Genomic DNA, 17,674 nt, shown 5'->3' with positions numbered 1-17,674 from the left:
TATTCACAGTATGAACGTTTATGTGTCAGGGAAGAGGAGGGAGAAACGAGACGGACAGAGAACTCAGACAAGCCTGTGCAGGGGAGGAAAGTCATGTTTTCAAATATCTGAACAGTTGCCATGAAGAAGGCAGAATCACACTGCTCTGGATTGCTTCAAAGGGTAGACCCAGCATCAAGGGATGGAAGGCGCAGGGAAGCGGATTTCAGCCATGCAACTGGAGGGGTTTCCCAGCAGTGAGGCTGCTTGACCACGGGATGGGTGGCCTTGGGAGGCAGTTGAGCAGATGCCGGAGGGCTGCCTGCCAGGGATGGTGCGATTGCAACCAGCAGAACCCACCCTGAGGTGGGGACTGGACTAGATGACTTCTGAGGAGTCTTTATAATTCTATGGAAGGGAAGGGGAAGTCTTAAGAAATCCTTACAGGGAAGGACCACAGCTCTGCTGGAGAGAAGCCCCTTTGCATGTGGAAATGTCAGTCCCTGGGATCTTGAGGCAGGGCTGGGAAAGATCCCAGTTTGAAATCCAGTAGAGCTGTTGCCGTCAGTGTAGTCCATACTGGGTCAGATGGACAAACAGGCTGACATGATCAAAGGAAGACCTGTTGGGACGCGCTCTCTCTTCACCCCTCTCTGGTCCTCATCCAGAACTGAAAGGTAGCAGAACCCGAGTTTTATGCAGGGCCCACACCCCTCCCCTTTCAACAGGTCTACTCTCTAGTAAAGCATGCATCACGCAGCAGCTAGCATTTGCCCCGTGGTACCCCATGTATCTCTTCTCCCATCTCTGTGGGGACTGATGAACCTGTGAGCTCTCTGGGGCAGAGACCTTCCTTATGTTACTTTGAAAAGAGGCAGGGCTATTGATGTCGATAAAGCAACCAAGAAAGACACAGAGAGAAAACGCAAGAGTTTAGCTTGGAGTTAGTTAGGACTGCTAGAAAAATCACTTGAGGAAAGCCGGGCTGATCGGGAAGGGAAAACACTCGAGAGGCGGCCGAGGCTGGGCTGCGCGGACAGAGGCTTCGCCCCCCTTTCCGCCGGGCACCAACCGCAGCGCTTGCGCTCCTCCTCAGCGGGAACCCGGCCGCGTCTTGCGCCCGGCGCGCAGCTGTGCGCTCCGGCAGGCTCTGCTCGCGCCCCGAAGCAAGGGCAGCAACGCAACGCCGGGGCGTGATCCTCGGCCGACGGGCGCGGACAGCCGTGGGTCGCCCTCCTTCCTGCTCGCCCCGCTCGGCGGAACGCGGCCGGCCGAGCGTTCCGCGCACAGGCGGAATCCCTTTGTGAGCGGGCCGCCTCGGATTGGCCGGCCCTGCGCGCTCCCCTCCGCGGCGGGGTGGGGGGGGGGCGCCTCGCGGCCTGGGCCTGGGCCCGCCCCACACCTCGCCCGCTTCGCCTCCGCCTTGGCGTGCCCCTGAGCGGGTGCAGAGCGCCTCCCCACCGAGGAAGCCCGGCGAAGCACCGCGCAGGCACCTGGCGCTCGGCGGAGCGCCTGCCCCGCCCCAGCACGTTGCGGCTCCTTTTTTAGAAATTGGAAACCGAGCTGCGGGGAAGGAAAGGCATCACAGAGACGCCCGTGGGAAAGTGTGGCTGTGGGGGGGAAATGGGGGGCCTTGTGTTCTAGGGCGGCAGATTCGCTCAGGGATCCTACTAAGATCCTGGAGTTCGGGCCTGGTGAGGTAACAATGATGGCAGTGGTTCTGAGCATGCACAAAGTGCTTTTCCCTGCACACTGAGAAAGTACAGTTGCCTGGGATGAGGGGTAAACCGCAGCTCATTTCAAGCAAGTGTAAGGCTCAGCATCTTTGGTTTAATAAATGGAGAATGGCTATCGCTCTTCGGTCCCTTCCGTACAATCATTAATAAGTAGGGACCAGGTAGACACTTCTGGATTATGGACTGATGGTTTGGCCTCATGTAAGACAGAAAAATGTGCTACAATTCCTAACAGTCCACGGCTAACAGGGACATTTTTCTGCCTAAACATGCTAAAATTGTTCCCTAAGAAGGACAAGGACTTTTATTTCTTGGGCTTGTCATTGCAAATTTATTTCTCAGTGTGTTGTGGAGTATTTAGGGTTGATTTCTGGATTCTGCTTTGTTAAAACTTACACTACTATTCATTGTACCCACGTTCAATAGGCCCTTATTCTCCATTGTTTATCTGCAGTGAACAAACAGTCAATGAAATTGCTGGGAAGGAAACTTGATGGAGCTGAGTGTCTTTCTGTCTGTGTTGCGACGCATTTGCTTTGACCAAAAGGGACTTGTCTTTTCTCTCTCTCTCTCTCTCTCTCTCTCTCTCTTTTCCTTTTAATTTCAAACAGTGCACAACTGTCAGACACTGCTGGGAAGTGATGTGACTTCATCGCTTCAACAGACCCATGCTGCTACTCAGCAAACGCAGTGAATGAACTGGGGACAATGGAAAATCTGACTCCAGCAAGATTGGTGCCAGGAAGCGGCTCTGCCTTTTAATAAGCCAGGCCAAGAGAGAAGGAATGCCTGAAGATGTCATGCACTTATTAAACTGTTCTTCTGCATCACCTAGTATTTCTGTTCTGAGTAGCAGAGGCGCTCCGGGTGTCCTGGAGAGGTGTGGATCCTTTCCGGCCCTTTATCCAAGACGTTCTTTTCAGTGGGGATGCCGCGAGCCAAATATTACCACAGTAAAGTTCCACATGCAGAAGTATGTGCTGTATGAAGCACGGTGCTGCGGGAGAGAACAGGGCCCTTAGATTTATAACGGCAAGTTTCCTCATTGGCTGCCTCCAACTGGCAGCAAATCACGCAGTTCTGGGTTGCTGACTCATGCAGGCCTCCTGCTGGATTTCTAAATATAATACGTCTTTGAACATTTCACCGGATTCAGAGCTCTTCGCGTGTGCAGTGATGCCTGCACTCTGCGATATTGTACAGAAGCGCATTACAAGTCAAGGAATGGAGCACCGGCTGCAGATTACTGTTTCCCACATACGCCTGCTTCCAGTGGATGTATCAGATCAACTGTCTAGTCTTTATTCTTGTGAAGATATGCTTGAAAGTGAGTGAATAATGCTGGTAAAACCTCAGAAATCAGAGTGGGCCAGAAGGGGGGTACTTAGAGGTGGCACAGGGAAAGAATTGCAAGGATGAGGAGGGGTTGTCTTGCAGCTTCCACAACTCTGCATTTCTCTTCTTTCCTTTATTCTTAGAATTATTTATTTTATTTATTTTTCGATTTATATCCTGCCTTTTTCCAACAAAGGGCTCAAGGCAGCTTACGTCATTCTCCTCCTCCATCTTATCCCCACAACAACAACCCTGTGAGGCAGGTTGGGCAGAGTCTGTGACTGGCCCAAAGTCACCCAGTTGGCTCCATGGCTGAGCGGGGACTAGAACCCAGATCCTCTGAGTCCTAGTCCCATGCTCTTAACCACTACACCACACTGGCTCTGAATTAAAGATTCAGGGGGCTTGAGGGAGAGGTGAGAGCTGAAACCTGGGGCCTTCTGCCCACAAAGCCACTTGATCCACCAGTAGGTTACAGTTCCTCTACCAAGAACTAGGAATTTAGCCCCTGCGTGGACATGGACTGGAAGTTTCAAAGAAGCCCTTAGCTCTTCAGCAGTTCCCCATCTAATTTTAACTGCTATCTATCTTGGGACCTGCCTGAAAAAGAGTTCTAGGAACCTGGATTATAGGAACTATGCTGGTATAAAGATGTAAATAACCAAGATCAGGATCAGGCTTTTATTATCCCTGTGATACGTTCTCGTTTCTTAATTCTGTGCAGAAGCCCAGACATAAGCACTCCTTTTTGAGCATGTCTTCTGTCTTTAACTGGATGACGTCTTGAGTCAGAAGGGCTAAATATGGAACTGTCAAAAAGTCTCCTGGCATTTCTTTAGCTTTTCTGAACTTAGTTCAACTCTTAGTCCCAATGAATGGAAATATTCATTGGATATCCCTACCCACAAAAGTCCTGTGAAGAAAGGCACTACTGCCTGGTTACGTGATGTAATCTAGAAGTGGGGGAGAAGTGTAGGGGAGAACCAGCAGCTGGGAGATGGGGTACAAGTTCTAAATTCCCTGCAATTTCCCCTAGTTTGTTGCCCTCCAACGGCTCATATGACTGCCATCACCCCCAGTTGTAGTCCAGCACATGTGAAGGACACCAGGCCAGGGGTGAGTAGAACATCCCACCAAGAGGAATTTTATAAGTACCAGGTGTAAATCTATAGCCCCAGCTAAGCCACCTCACTGCATGAAATGTTGTCTTGTTTTCATATTCGGAAGGGGGCCTCTCTTTTGGAGGAATTCACCACTGCGAGTTTCAGAGGAGGGTGAGTGGCAATTGGAAGTGAAAATTCATTGATGCAGTCTGGTGAGAAGATAGATGGAAAAGCTTCTTAGGGTGCATTATGTGGATAAAAATTTGAAACCCAAATCCTTATGGCAGATGAAACGGTTATCCACATCTGATATCAGAAAGCAGAATGAGTAGCAGCCACCTTCATTTGACTTCCCTTCTGTGTTTTCTTGCCACCAGATTTTCGGCTTTAAAATCATGGTGATGATTCCAAAGAGGAGAAGAAAAGCCGGCCTATTTCTCCGCCTCGCCCACCTTTATTCGTGTCCTAGAAGGGGAACAGATTGTTCAGAACATTCTGGCCTGCTTGCTGTGTATGCCGGCTGGATGCAATCACTGTTCGCAAACATGCTTGGAAGTTGATCTTTAGCTGTGGCACCATCGCAGACTTCCTCTTGTTCCCAAAATCCTTTGCGCTTGATCTCCATTCACTCTAAGACCAAGGGGTTTAAAAACATAGCTGTGAGACTAGGGTCATTCTCTGAATGTTGTCCAGGATGTACCATTAGCATTTTTATAGAACTTCCAGGGTTTAGGCCCTGAGAACACCGAGGGGGAGAAAATCCAGAGACTCCTTGGAAGGGCTGTAGTTCAGTGGCCTAGCAGCTGTTCTGAAGCGGAAGACCTCAGGTTCAGTCTCCTCATCTCCATGCAAGAGAGCTGCGCTCATTCCCCCTTGGCTTAAAGCATCATGCTCCAACCCAGCACCTTCTTGGTGTCTTGACTGCAGCTCCTGTCCTATGTTATGTAATGACGCTTTTCCACACAGCACCAGGGAACGAATTTTCCCAGCAAAGTGTATTTTCTGTTGTCATGCAAATTATTTGGGGGTGGCTTCATCTTGAACAGGCAGCTAAGACCCCGGAGCTTTACAAAGCAGATGCTCTTGGAGGAAAGAAAAATGGCTAGAACTACGTTGTTGATATGGATCTGCATGAATTTTGGAACGCTCCATGGGTTGTGGCTATGGGAAACGGTTGTGAGGAGCACCTGTGTGTCAAAAGTCACCATGACACCACTGGAGTGGCACGGGCATCTTGTCCTTTGCCACAGGCAGCCAAGTATCTTGGGCCTGTAAGCCCTGTAAGAAGCCTTCAGAACATCTGTTTGATGGGAGAAGGTAGATGAAGAGGATAACATGGTGATTGTGCATACCTGTTGTTCCTCGGCATGAGCGACACTGGGGTCTCTGCTGGTAAACATGGTGGTCTGAAGTTCCCTACCCTCTGATCTTTTATCCCTGCTCAAAGCCACTTGGCTCAGTATCAGCCCCACTAAGCACAATGGGGCTTACTTCTGAGTAGACATGTATAAAGCTCGGTTCTGCCCCTTAAATTGGAGCCTGCCGCTGCGTGACAGGATGTGGAACCTGGCCAGGGAAACCAGGTCAAGGAAGCGCCCACTCTTCACCCAGCTTAATTCTGGAGACTGCAGTCACATTGCCAGTTGCCTAGCAACCCGGTTGCAAATTCCCATCCCATCAGAAAGCATTTTTCTTTTCCGCAACTCCTTGGACAAGGAATCTCAGAGGGGAGGATACGGGCAAGTTAATGAGGTTGCTTTAAAAAGGCGTCACCTACGCAGCCTTTGGGGAGCTGCAGAACTCCCTCAGAGACGCCACCCACGGCATCAAGGGAGCCGACAGGGGTGCGCGCCAGCTGCGAAGTCGCTGAACTAGACGCGGCATCGTGGCTGCGTTCTCATCTCTCTGGGCAGAGACTGTAGGATTGCACTGTTGAGACCACTGGCTGAGCTGGTGCAGAGATAAAACATCCTGCAGTGCAATTCAAGGCATGTCTGCTCAAAGTCAATCCCACGGAGTTCAGTGGGATGCGTTTCCTTTTAAGTGTGCTTCAGACTGCGTCCTTACAAGTGCTCACTAATGTGTTACAAAAGAAATAATGCAATGTATTTTAGAGGCCTATTTTTGTATATTGCAGACTGGGGGGTTAAATTCCAGTACTGAGAGGTACACTGTTCTAAGGGTAGGCAGCCTTTTGAGCTACAACCCACATCAGACCCACCACCAAATGTTTGGGAATAGGAATTATGGCATTTGTCCATCCATAAAGGTGTCAAGCTGCCTACCCCTTCCTGGTTCCTTGATTCTGTTATGTTTGCCCCCTCCCCTATTTTGTACCTGATTCCTGGTACTGGATCTCAGGTTTCTAAGAATTTGTTTTCAAAAAGTTGGACCTACAAACCTGAAATCTGCTCCCCTGAACAGGTTTGGGCTGGATGGCATCAAAGGACTCAAAACCCTGCAGGATGAGTGCTATTTTGAATCGGGAAGATGCATGCTTTTTTCTGGGGATGGACGAAAACACAGTACAAGGAAGATGGGAGGGAGCACAAACGGGTGGGCAATGACTCACTCATTAGCATTTGGAGAGACAGAAGCATCCCTGTGAGTGCACCGGTGGTGCCTTTCACATTTTCGCTTGGCCTGCTTCATTCCACTTGGTGCTTTTGGAGCAGATTATCCTTTTGGATAATGTCTTCTTGGCCTCCGCACTTCCAGACCCTTTGATGGGTTCTCGCTGTTCCAGGAAGATTCCACAAATGTCTCTGTAAACCAGTTTCATAAAGGTTTAAATGTTACTGGAAAGGGGAAACAGATCTATGCTCTCACGTTCTCTTTAGTGCCAAATAATATCTTTCATATATTTGTTTGTTTTGCAATTAGCTGATTTGTTGCTATGAGTTGCCAGAAACAGAACTCATCAAGAAATGCTCTGCTGCTTTGGGTGGGATCCCTTTTCTTTCTCGGGGAAAGGTTTAACAGAGCTTTTCTTTGAAAGAGGATTTTTTCTCATTTAATCTGTCCCATGGAAGACTAGACATTCAGCAGTCGTCAAAATTTTGGTTTAGTGTTTTTCACTCGTCATGACAGAGCAGCCCCAGATGTAATCCCACACTTAAATGCTTCTAGTTTTAAGATAAAGTGACAAATGAAGTCTACTGTGTGGCTTTTCAAGGACTGTGAAGGGGGAAAGGAATCCTGGCAAATTTGGAAGCTAGACCAACCTCTACCTTCTTTTTGTTCCTACACACCCTTTTGGTGCAAAGCAGCCATCATCCAAAAAGAGCCTGCTGTTATATTTAGCTCTTGAGAACTTATGTAACATCTCTGACACAGTTTCACAATTTTGACAGTTTCAAGATTTACAAGCTGGGCTAGCCTTGCTCTCTACCCAGGTCTCTAATATGTAACTCAGCATTCACTTTGATCAGTCTGATCCCCATGCAGCACTTTGACAATTACGATTCTTCTGCCATCCCACTGTTCCGTCTGGCTTTCGTTCACATTTCCCCTTTTCAGGGGCAGAAAATGCCTTAAATATATACTTGGTTTAAAAAGTGCGGGGGGGGGGGGGGACCTTTGAAGCTTCCCAGGGCTGTTGGTCCCCTTGCTGCGATGCCACAGATTCCTGGCAAACGTTCTAACTGCGAAAGAGTAGGGACTGTCCCTGAATACCAAAACCTCAACTATTCTGAGAGATCTGAGTGAGCAGGCTGCTGCCTGCCCTAAGGATGGAAGGATGTTGGTTCATGGGGGTCTTGTGATATGCACCAAAGTGATAAAGGGCTATGAGAGCCCTAAGGAGGTTCCTGGGCCGGGGAGAGGAGAATGGAATTGGGCCGGCTGAAATGCCAGGCCTTCTCACTTGGATTAAGGGAGCATTATGTGGGGCGAGACACTGCCTGTGCTGATGCCCTCCTGCCTTTATTACCGGTTTCCTCCCAGGTGCAAAAAGCCCTCCCTCGGCCATTTGGGGGGGGGGGGTGATCAGTTCCGTTCAGGAACTTGGCAGCCCTCCCATCAGTACTTCTACAAGAAAAGCACTCTGAAAAGACTGAGCGAGGCTTTGATTAAAGCAGCCCTAATATGAAAGTATTCACTGGCTAGAGTAACTCATCTCGCTTCATTAGGCACCAAGTTTAATCTTCATTATCTGGGTAGCTTTCCAAGGCCTTGTTTGGCAGAAGACCTTGGACTCACTTCTCTCCAGTGCAAAGGGCCACAAAACCATGAGCCACAATGTCAGGAGTACTTCTTGAGAATCACAGCGACCTTTAACCTTAGCCTCAAATGCCCAATACTGTAACTTTGGCCTCTTAGTTCCTTCCAAAAGGAGTGAAAGGGAGGTTATCACAATAAAGAAAGGCTTCAGGAGGGGCCCTGCAACTGGATGCAGAATCCCAGCATTTCCCAGTAATCTTTGCAACATGCCAGAGTTCCCCAGAAGTCTTGCAGTGGAGGCCCAAAGTAGAACATCTGGGGAAATAACTTTTACAGGGAATCGAAGGCCAGCAGGAGGGACAGAACATCAACAGCTGCAGCATTTGAGGGGGCAGGTGGAAATCCACAAGCAACATCTCCCGAAAGCAAGATTCCTTCCCGGAGGGTATTGAATCCTTGCTCAAAGAATGCCCTGCAGTAGGGGAAGTTCAGACACTGACACAAACGCTTTTGATAAATAAATCTTTCTGAACTGGTAGGCTCATCTTCTCTGGATCTACCACAAAGACTCGGCACTTCAGAGCAATCCATGCTTTAGAAGACATGTGAGAGCACACGGGGCTGGATGATTTCGGGGAGGGGGGTAGCCCTGCCCTGCAGCTGGGGCCCACTTTCATTCCAGTCTCTCTTATGGACACACCTTCCACCTGGTGACTGACAGTGGAAATGGCGTCTGGGTGCACCTGGTTTGCACAGGAATGTCCCCCACCACTCCACTTGCATAAGGAATCGGATCCTGCCGCCCACACATTCCCTCCATTTGGAGCAAGTCGGGTGTTTCTGATTTTGCAGCACCTACTTCTTTGCAGCGAGAATGTATCCTTAGATGTTGTCTGAAATATGCTGCCCAGCCAGGTGCACAGACGTAGTAGACATGAGCAGTCCTTCCTTGGTCTTGGGGCTCGTCTTCGGCGCGTGCTTGCCAGGTAGCCACCTCCTACAGAACTCTTCCTCATGCATGGTTGGGGTGCTGTGCTTCAGTCATTTCTGTCCAGATGAGCAGCACAGCACAAACAAACTGCAAATTGCAAGGCACTTAAAAAAATAATTATCTGTTTTCATAGGGAGGTGCGGCATTTTGGGCAATGTTTTTAAAACCGAGCCCTTTGCAATCATTTCAGGTGTCAAAACATCAATAGCTCATAAATGAAAACAAAGCAATAATTCTCTAACAAAAGCACGCAGAGATTAGCTGCCTTTTCATGAGATTCAAAAGGGAGTTGAAGAAACCTTTGCAGATGGAATAAGCAGCAACTCATCACCCAACTTGGCATTCAAGTCACTGGGGTGTGTTTGCGTGCATCCCTTTTCTTTTCTCAGTGAAAATCCCAGTAAGGGCAATTAGAAACATGGAGGGACATTATTAGATACAACAGCAAGAAGAAAAAAACAACCCATGGATTCTTTTATGTGTCTTAAGGTTATTAAAGTCTCACACAGCTTGAAAATATGGTTTCCTTCTTCAGAAGCAATCGCAAATGAATAATGAAACCACTTGTAAACAACTATGGATACTCATTTATTATAAAGAAAATGCATTATTATAAAAATACATTGAAATATCAGTTGGTAAAATGCCAGATGATTTATTAATGTGCTTACTCTTAATATGGATAATATAAGCCCTCTTTAAATAGTAGGTGCATCTAATAAGTCATTTGGACTTTTTATAGATTGAGCTTTTATGTATGCTATTGTAGTTTTTTAATATAATGAATGAATATGCATAAATTGTATTATTGGTTTTAGACCACGTGAGAAAAAGTAGGTCTTATTTCCAAGATGCATTTGGCTAAAACTGACATGATTTTGCAAATCCATTTCTCTTTCCGTTTTTCTGTCTGTTTGAACCCCATCTATAATAGACCCTGGTTTCAAAGAAGAGGTAACAATAAATAACTATTCATTCCATACATTTGCCTTTGATTTCTCCCCCACCTTAATATGCAAATTTCATAAATGACTCCCAGTATATTGCAGATATTGCTCCCTGCCTCTCTGACATTATCTTTCCCTCCTTTCTTATAATGCTCTGTCCACTTAGGGCAGGAATGGGGGGAATGGCCCCTCCACATGCGGCTGGACTGCATCTACCATTATTAAGAACATAGGAAGATCTGTTTTGGTTCAGACCGAGCAGCCATGCATTCTGATCTGTTCACACAGGAAGTGAGCAGCCAGCTGCCCATGGGAAACCCACAAGCAGGCCATGAATGCAATAGCACCTCCCACCCATGTTCCCCACCAATACTGCCTGTGATACTGGAAGTAGCATTCAGCCATCATGACGACCAGTCATTGCAAGCCTTACCCCCATGACTTTGCCCAGCTCCCTTTTAAAGCCATCTCAATGGGTGGCCAGCACTACATTTTGTGGAACTGAATCCCATCCTTGAAGCATCATTCCTTTCTACTGACTATGCTCTTCTGTGCTGATGGGAGTTGCACTTCCCAACATCCAGGGGCCCACTTGTCATTGACCCGGGTTTCAGCTTTCCCATCCATTTTCCTCCTCTCACTGCCCTTCTCTCTTCAACCAGGTTTCCCCGACCTGCCTGAAATTAGGCTGAGGACCAGTTTGAACCGCAGGTTGCCTTGCTACCCTGAGCTTGGAAGATAGCAAGTTCGCATTCCAGCCAGAGTTAGGCTTCCCCTGGAAGCTGCAGTCACAAGCCCATCTGAACAGCAAGGAGGGCAGATGGGAACTTGCTAATCTCTCTTTCTCTTTCCGTTTGGTTACATTTCTATGTTTAATGAAGCTGGCAGTGGCAGCGTCCTGGAAGAGACATTTTAATTGCAGCTACGCAACTGTGTTCCCATCGCCCCCAGTCAGCACAACACACACAAAGGTTGCAAAAAGAATTAAAAGAAAGATGTCAGCTGGTGGGTCTCTAGGGCTGCCTGGTGACCTACATGCTACTACGGAATGGGGAGCGGGCCAATGACACAACAGTTGCTTAAAATGAGGAAGGGGGGATACCCAGGAGCAGCCTCCCCATGTCTGGGGATGCTAGGATAGGCAGAGAGTGAACCACTTATGAGTGCTACATTAGTGCTTTTCCTGTTGGGTGTCTGCTGTTGCAGCAGAATGGCGGGCCCAAACCTCTCATTAGTTATGAAGGAGAGGCAGGGTAGCAGGGCAGAGGTGTCCGGGAGAAGCAGGGCCTGCTATGACATAAGCTGTGAATGGCCACATCCAAAGGTACACCTGGAGTCTGTGATCTGCACCGCTGGGGAAGCAGCTCCTTGATCATGAGCTGGGTGATGAAATGCAGAAGACAGGTGGTCCTGTTCCTCAGGGGGAGGAATTCTAGTGCCAGTTCCTGGCTTCCAAGGGCCCCTCCATCAGTGACTCTTTCTTCCTACCTTCATGGCCACCAGCCCCTCCTGCTCTTCAACTTCTTTCTCATCATGGCGACCACTTGCTGGCTGCTCAAGCAAGCAGTCCAGGGCCACCGTATCTCCTGCTCCTCCTCCTCTCTGCCTCCACTGTCTGGGCCAGAGTGAGGGGCAGGGGAAGAAACGGGTGGCCATGGCGAATGAGAGGATCAAGTCCAGTGGGCTCTTGCTCAGGTGTGCGACCTGAGCAGGTGCCTGGCCAGATCTACACATAACAATGGCCCTTGATGGACAATGAGGTGTGCTCCAGATATTTTGTTCTACAATGCCCATAATGTCTAACCATTAGCTATGCCGACTGGGACAGACAGGACTGTAGTCCTGGGGAGGCACCCAGTTGCCTATCCCTGGATTAGGACGAAAGATCACTAGTTCAACCTCAGGCTGGTGCCTGAGCTTCTACTTTCTATTGTCCTTACTACTTTACATTTATACCCTGCCTTTTCTCTTCTTGCAAGGAACATAAGGTGGCTTACAAGTTTCTCCTCTTCTTAATTTTTTCCTATATAAGCACAGAGAATGTCGGGAAAAGGGATAACAAACATGGCGGACTACAGTGTGTGTATGTGCGGATGTGTGTGTACAGGTGTGTGTTAAACAGCTTTCTCTAACCTGAGTTTCTTCAGATGTTTTGCACAAGAGCTTCCATCACCCATTGCTAGCACAGTATTTGGTCAAGGATGATGGATGTCGCAATCCAAAGCATTGAATAGGAAAGGTCTGAGAATGTTTGTGTAGACTGATGAATGAATGAGAGAGAGAACATCAATATTATAGAAGACAGATAGGTAAGATGGCAATAAAGGGGGCTAAACAATTGTCCTTCTGGGTGTCTTTCTGCACCATATGGTTTCTCAAAATCTGTAAGAATGGAGGGCATTGCTATAGAAACCCTTGTGTAATGCAACCAATAACCTAAGAAGAACAGGGACAAACAGAAACTAATCCTGAAATGTCTATTCTTCCTTGTTTTTTCTCACATTCTGTAAGAACTTTTCCAAGAATACCTTTCTTCACCTGCAAATCTATTCTTCCCATACATGAAAAGAAAGAAAAAAGTCTTTTTTAAACATTTTTCCTATCATCAAAACCAAAAAACAACTTTTAATCATTGTCATGCTTTCTACATGTCACTGGACTTTAACCTAAATAGTTCTTATTTTATCTCTGCTGAAACTTGGCTGAAGACTTGCAAATTAAGCTGATCACTCAATGCCACTTACGTAAAAATGATATCCTATCTGAGGCATAAAAGCTGAATCTATCTACTAAAGAAGATTAGGGGAGCTATAATGCTCTACCCAGGACAGCACCCTACATTGCTTTCTCTGCTCCTGACTAAAGCTCTCATTGCAACTCTGGGAGCCTCTTTCTAGGATGCACAGAAGTAAGTCTAGGTGTTGCTATCCAGGAAGCTTGTCACAGTGTTGCAAACAATCCTGAAGTCCCTGATAAACTGCACCTGTATGATTGTTTTGCTTGAAAACATGTTTGCCTTATTCATATCATATATTTTTAGGCTTAAAAGTCATTTTTGTTGTGTACCTAATAACACTGTATTCCATGAAGTGACCCGCTTCTGGGGGCCCTTGGGCAACAGTCCTTCAATGGGCTCCTACCTTAGTGAATCACTTGCTCACTACCATCATCGCCAGCTGCTCTTGCTCCTTATCCTGCCCATTCTCGCAAGTACTTGCTCGTTTGACAGGCAAGTAGGCTGTGATATCTGCTGTCTTCCTTTAACCACAACCTTGTCTGGGCCAAGGGTTCAACAAAAGCTGAACAAGCAGGTTGCCATAGTGTTCTCATTGGCAGGCTATTACTGGGGTGTGGGCTCTTGGCAAGGGACCAACCAGGCCTAATTCTGATGCTGGCCCTGCCCTTCACAAGTTGCGGAATGTGTTATGACAACAAAAGCTGAGGGAAGGTGACCTCCAGCACCATCTGCAGGGGCCAGAAGTAGCCCACCCCTGACTTAAATAGTCCTTGTTCCAAACTACCATAGCCATTTTTAAGACCTCCAGTAAACAGGAGCTAAAACTTTGTTATAATCACGGTGATCTGTTAGCAGAGCTGAACTACTTCCTATCAAAACTAAGTGCTGATAGGAAGATCACAATCTATTGGATATTGGTCACCTTGAATGGCTGAACTCTTTATGCACCTCTGAGCAAGTGAACTGGCTGCTGACTCTCAAAGAATAGAGGATTGCAGCATCCTGAATCATCCAAGATATTCCTCAGGGGAGCTCCTTCTCTCCAAAGGAAGATCCAGCTAATGGACAGGAGCTGACAAGAATGCTGCGGCTATAATCAAGGTGATCTGTCTGTCAGAATGAGCACAGTTTCGAAAACTTAATTAAGGGCACTGTTAGAACAATTGCTGTGCACCAATAGATCAAGAGGCTGGGAATGAAGTCTGTGCAGGACTGCAAGCAGGAAAAGCCAGGACATTTGGCCAAGGAACTGGCCAATGCAAACTGTGCCTACCTGCAATTCCAATCTGGCCCTCTCTGGTTAGTCCTTCCCTTGGCTCTGTATCTTTTTTCCCATGGCCAGTCTTTTGATGGCTTCATCATTTTTGCATTCTTTCCCCATCACTCATTTTAAAAGGCTGAAACGGCTTCTCCCTGGCTTCTGGTGGCAAATTCTTTAGGATGCATGTCTAGATAGAAAAGCATCTTACTAACTGGAAAATGCTGGCAGCTGCAGAACCTTTTTTTGCCTAAACACCCGTAGGATTGCACCATTAGACTAAACTATGCTGATCTTTTTGCCCCTTTTGCTTGTGCCTTTGGCACCTCCCACAACTGGAACTGAAAAGCATCCTCCAAACTGAACTTGGTTTTGAGGCTGACAGAGGTTTGACCCTGGACATGGAAGGAAGCAAGCCAAATAATGGTGCACCCACATGCATGTGACATCTTGTAAAAGGACTTTAAAAATCCAACTCCTCCCAAAGTGGCATGTCCCAGCTGTTGAGTGAGGCCTTTAATTCAGAAGCCACTGTTCGCTGGATAAATGTCTTCTCTGATCTCAGCAAACATACAGAAGCTGAGAAAGATGTTGTCTCGCTTAATCATTTTTCATGGAACAACTTGAAAGTGAAGGAATAAGAAGAACCAGGCAGGAGATGGAATGTCAAAGATCTGTGAATGGACTGAAGGCTTTCTTTGCTGGGAGAGTCGAATCCTGGTTTCTGGCTGAATGCAAGGATACTTCGAAATCTATTCATTCATGGGTCTCTGAACAAAAGATTTTATCTATTAAAATGGGTTTGAGTATGTGTATCATAGCAGTATCAGCAGCCTGAAATCCAGCCAGTTTATCCTAATATGAGGAAATGAGAAGGGAAATAAGCACATGGGTTGGTAGAAAAAAATTCATTCCGTGATTGACCAACTTCCCATCTTCTATAATGGGGTGGGTACCCCATTATTTTTTCGCTTGAAGGCTGCAGATTCCCTTGGGGGTTATTTGCAGGTAGGGGGCACATAACAATGGTGGATATCAAAAGTAGGTGTGGCTACCCCTTTTTATTCTCTTTATGCCAATCCCATTTCTGTATGACTCTCTTTCTGGCAACTCTTTCTCTCCCTACCCCAAGAGCTGCCATGGAAGGGACAATCATTCTTGCCAGAAGTCCACACTGATTGACTGAAATTGGGTCCATGATACTAGGTGAACTATTAGATATCATTCCCCCATCTACAAGTCAGTCAGTGTCTTATTAGATAATAGACAGCACCTCTGGTTACAACCAGTTTACTTCTAGTCATGCAGACCTTTTGTAAGCTTTGGAAGTGAAAAGAGACAGGACAGAACTCTTCAAGTGACCATTCAATAGTGAACTGCCTCCACACCATAATAAGTAAATTCTAATATTCCAGATAGTTCCCATATGAAATTGTAAAAATGGAACCTGCAACGAAATGATGCCACATGTAGTGCTGCTGTTAGGAGTTCCAGCCATGCCCTTTTCCACTTTTCCACCACCTTTCCCAATCAGCCCGTCGGCTTTCTGTGCCCACTGACCATTCTTACCGGGTTGCTCTGAGAATTTTTTTTCCCATAGGGTTTCCCTCGCACCCAACTAGGGTTTTTGTACTTCTGAAAACTTCTGGATTCCCCTGAGTCAACTGAGAACTCCCTCTTGTGGGAGTTTGATTATAGAAACAAATAAGCAAACAAACAAAAGGATATAAATGTTTTCAGAAATGATAAACAAGAAACTGGAGAGTCATCTGAGTGGGATGATGTAAACTGGTGACCTGCAACAGCAGGGGTTTGGACCTGATGGCCTTCTTGGCCCCTTCTATTCTCTACTATTCTATGATAAATCAGACAGAAATTTTTCCCACATTCAGGAAGAACAGACAAAGAAAAGCCAATGAACCCAATGCCCAATAGATGCAAAAACAATAGGCAAGGAGGATTAGTAGTACGAAGTAGGAGCTGCGTAAGTGACGAGGTCTCGTAAGAACTAGATTAGGAGCTGTGTGCATGTGTGACATAACGGAAAGAAAATGTGTGGTTCACCAAGTCCTTAAACTAAACAGACATGAGTAAGATGCAAGAGTTACTCAGAGCATTTCCTCTTACAGTCTGTAAGGCACAGAGGGCTCACTGGGCTACATCTGCAATAACAAAAATGACAAAAAACCTTGTGGTGTCGTAAGACTGACGGATTATGACACATGATACTCATGGACTACAGTTCACCTGTGCGTGCCTGCACAGCCCCACCTAAGCATGTGGCAGGACCTGGAGTGAGCAACTGACATTCAGCGGGCATTAGCTACACTTCTGCCTGTCTTGTTCTCTTCCATAGGGCTTTTTTATAGATTAGCTCGAGCGGTTTCCTCCACTCACCAAAACATGAGCATTTGCAATACAGGCTTACTTCAGAACTTTTTCATTCTAGAAAGCATAATAGTCTGTAAATTGTCCATGGTACTTGCCTAAACTGCAGATTAGCACAGCTTTGTGGCTCCGACTCTGACTTGCTTCAAGGTGAGCTGACCCTGCAGTTTTCTCAGTCTCATCATTCCAGCCTGAACCCCTAGTTTTGCTAGCTCCACCAGTGATAATGAGATGTTATGGTTACGGTTAATGTTATTATATAACTGCCAGCGGTAAGGATCCAGTGTGTGTACACAGGCATTTGCCCTGAAGGAGAAAGAAAGAGGCATTGCTGACTTGACTTCTGTTCCAAAAAACACACATCAATTAATCAATCACATCAATTACCAATTAAAGTTGTATTAAATAAGCTAATGAAGTAACTTTCAGTCAAAAAAGTGGTGAAACATTGCATTTTTTCCTCCCTGTCAGTGTAATTATATATCTTTATTATCAACACTCAGCTGATTTTAAATGATTTGGGTTTTCTTTGACTTTTCCCTGACTGATTTCTGTAGCTTCCAGAATAAAAACAAAGAGGATTAAAATGTACTCACTAGTGGGTCAATATGAAAGAGCACACCCATCTGGATAGGAAGAAAAGGAGGAAGTGCCCTTGAATAGATACAGAGCTGCAGTTGTTTTATTGCAATATAGGAGGAGGGACTGGGGTTAAGGCCTCAGATTAGAGGATGGTATTACCAGCATTGAGACTTGAGCTTTATTATTGGTAAGCAATGATCTCCTGGAATACATCTGGAGTTACTAAGCCAGAGTAACTACCAGCTGGTTCCATCAGCAGCTCACTCTTCATCTAAGCAAAAGTCCTGCATTCTATATGAACTGTTATTATGGCTTGGTTTTGTCCTCGAACCTGCTTATGGAAACTGCAAACCCTACTGCATCCTTGATTGCCTGTATGTGAAGTCCACCCTTTCCAAAGATGAGGAAAATACGTATGATGGAAGCTTTTTCCTCATCTCTTCATCTCAGCCCTGTA

The sequence above is a fragment of the Varanus komodoensis genome, unplaced genomic scaffold, assembly GCF_004798865.1.
Source record: "Varanus komodoensis strain SLA01 unplaced genomic scaffold, ASM479886v1 scaffold38, whole genome shotgun sequence".
Lineage (NCBI taxonomy): Eukaryota > Metazoa > Chordata > Lepidosauria > Squamata > Varanidae > Varanus > Varanus komodoensis.
Note: the sequence above shows the minus strand (reverse complement) of the source record.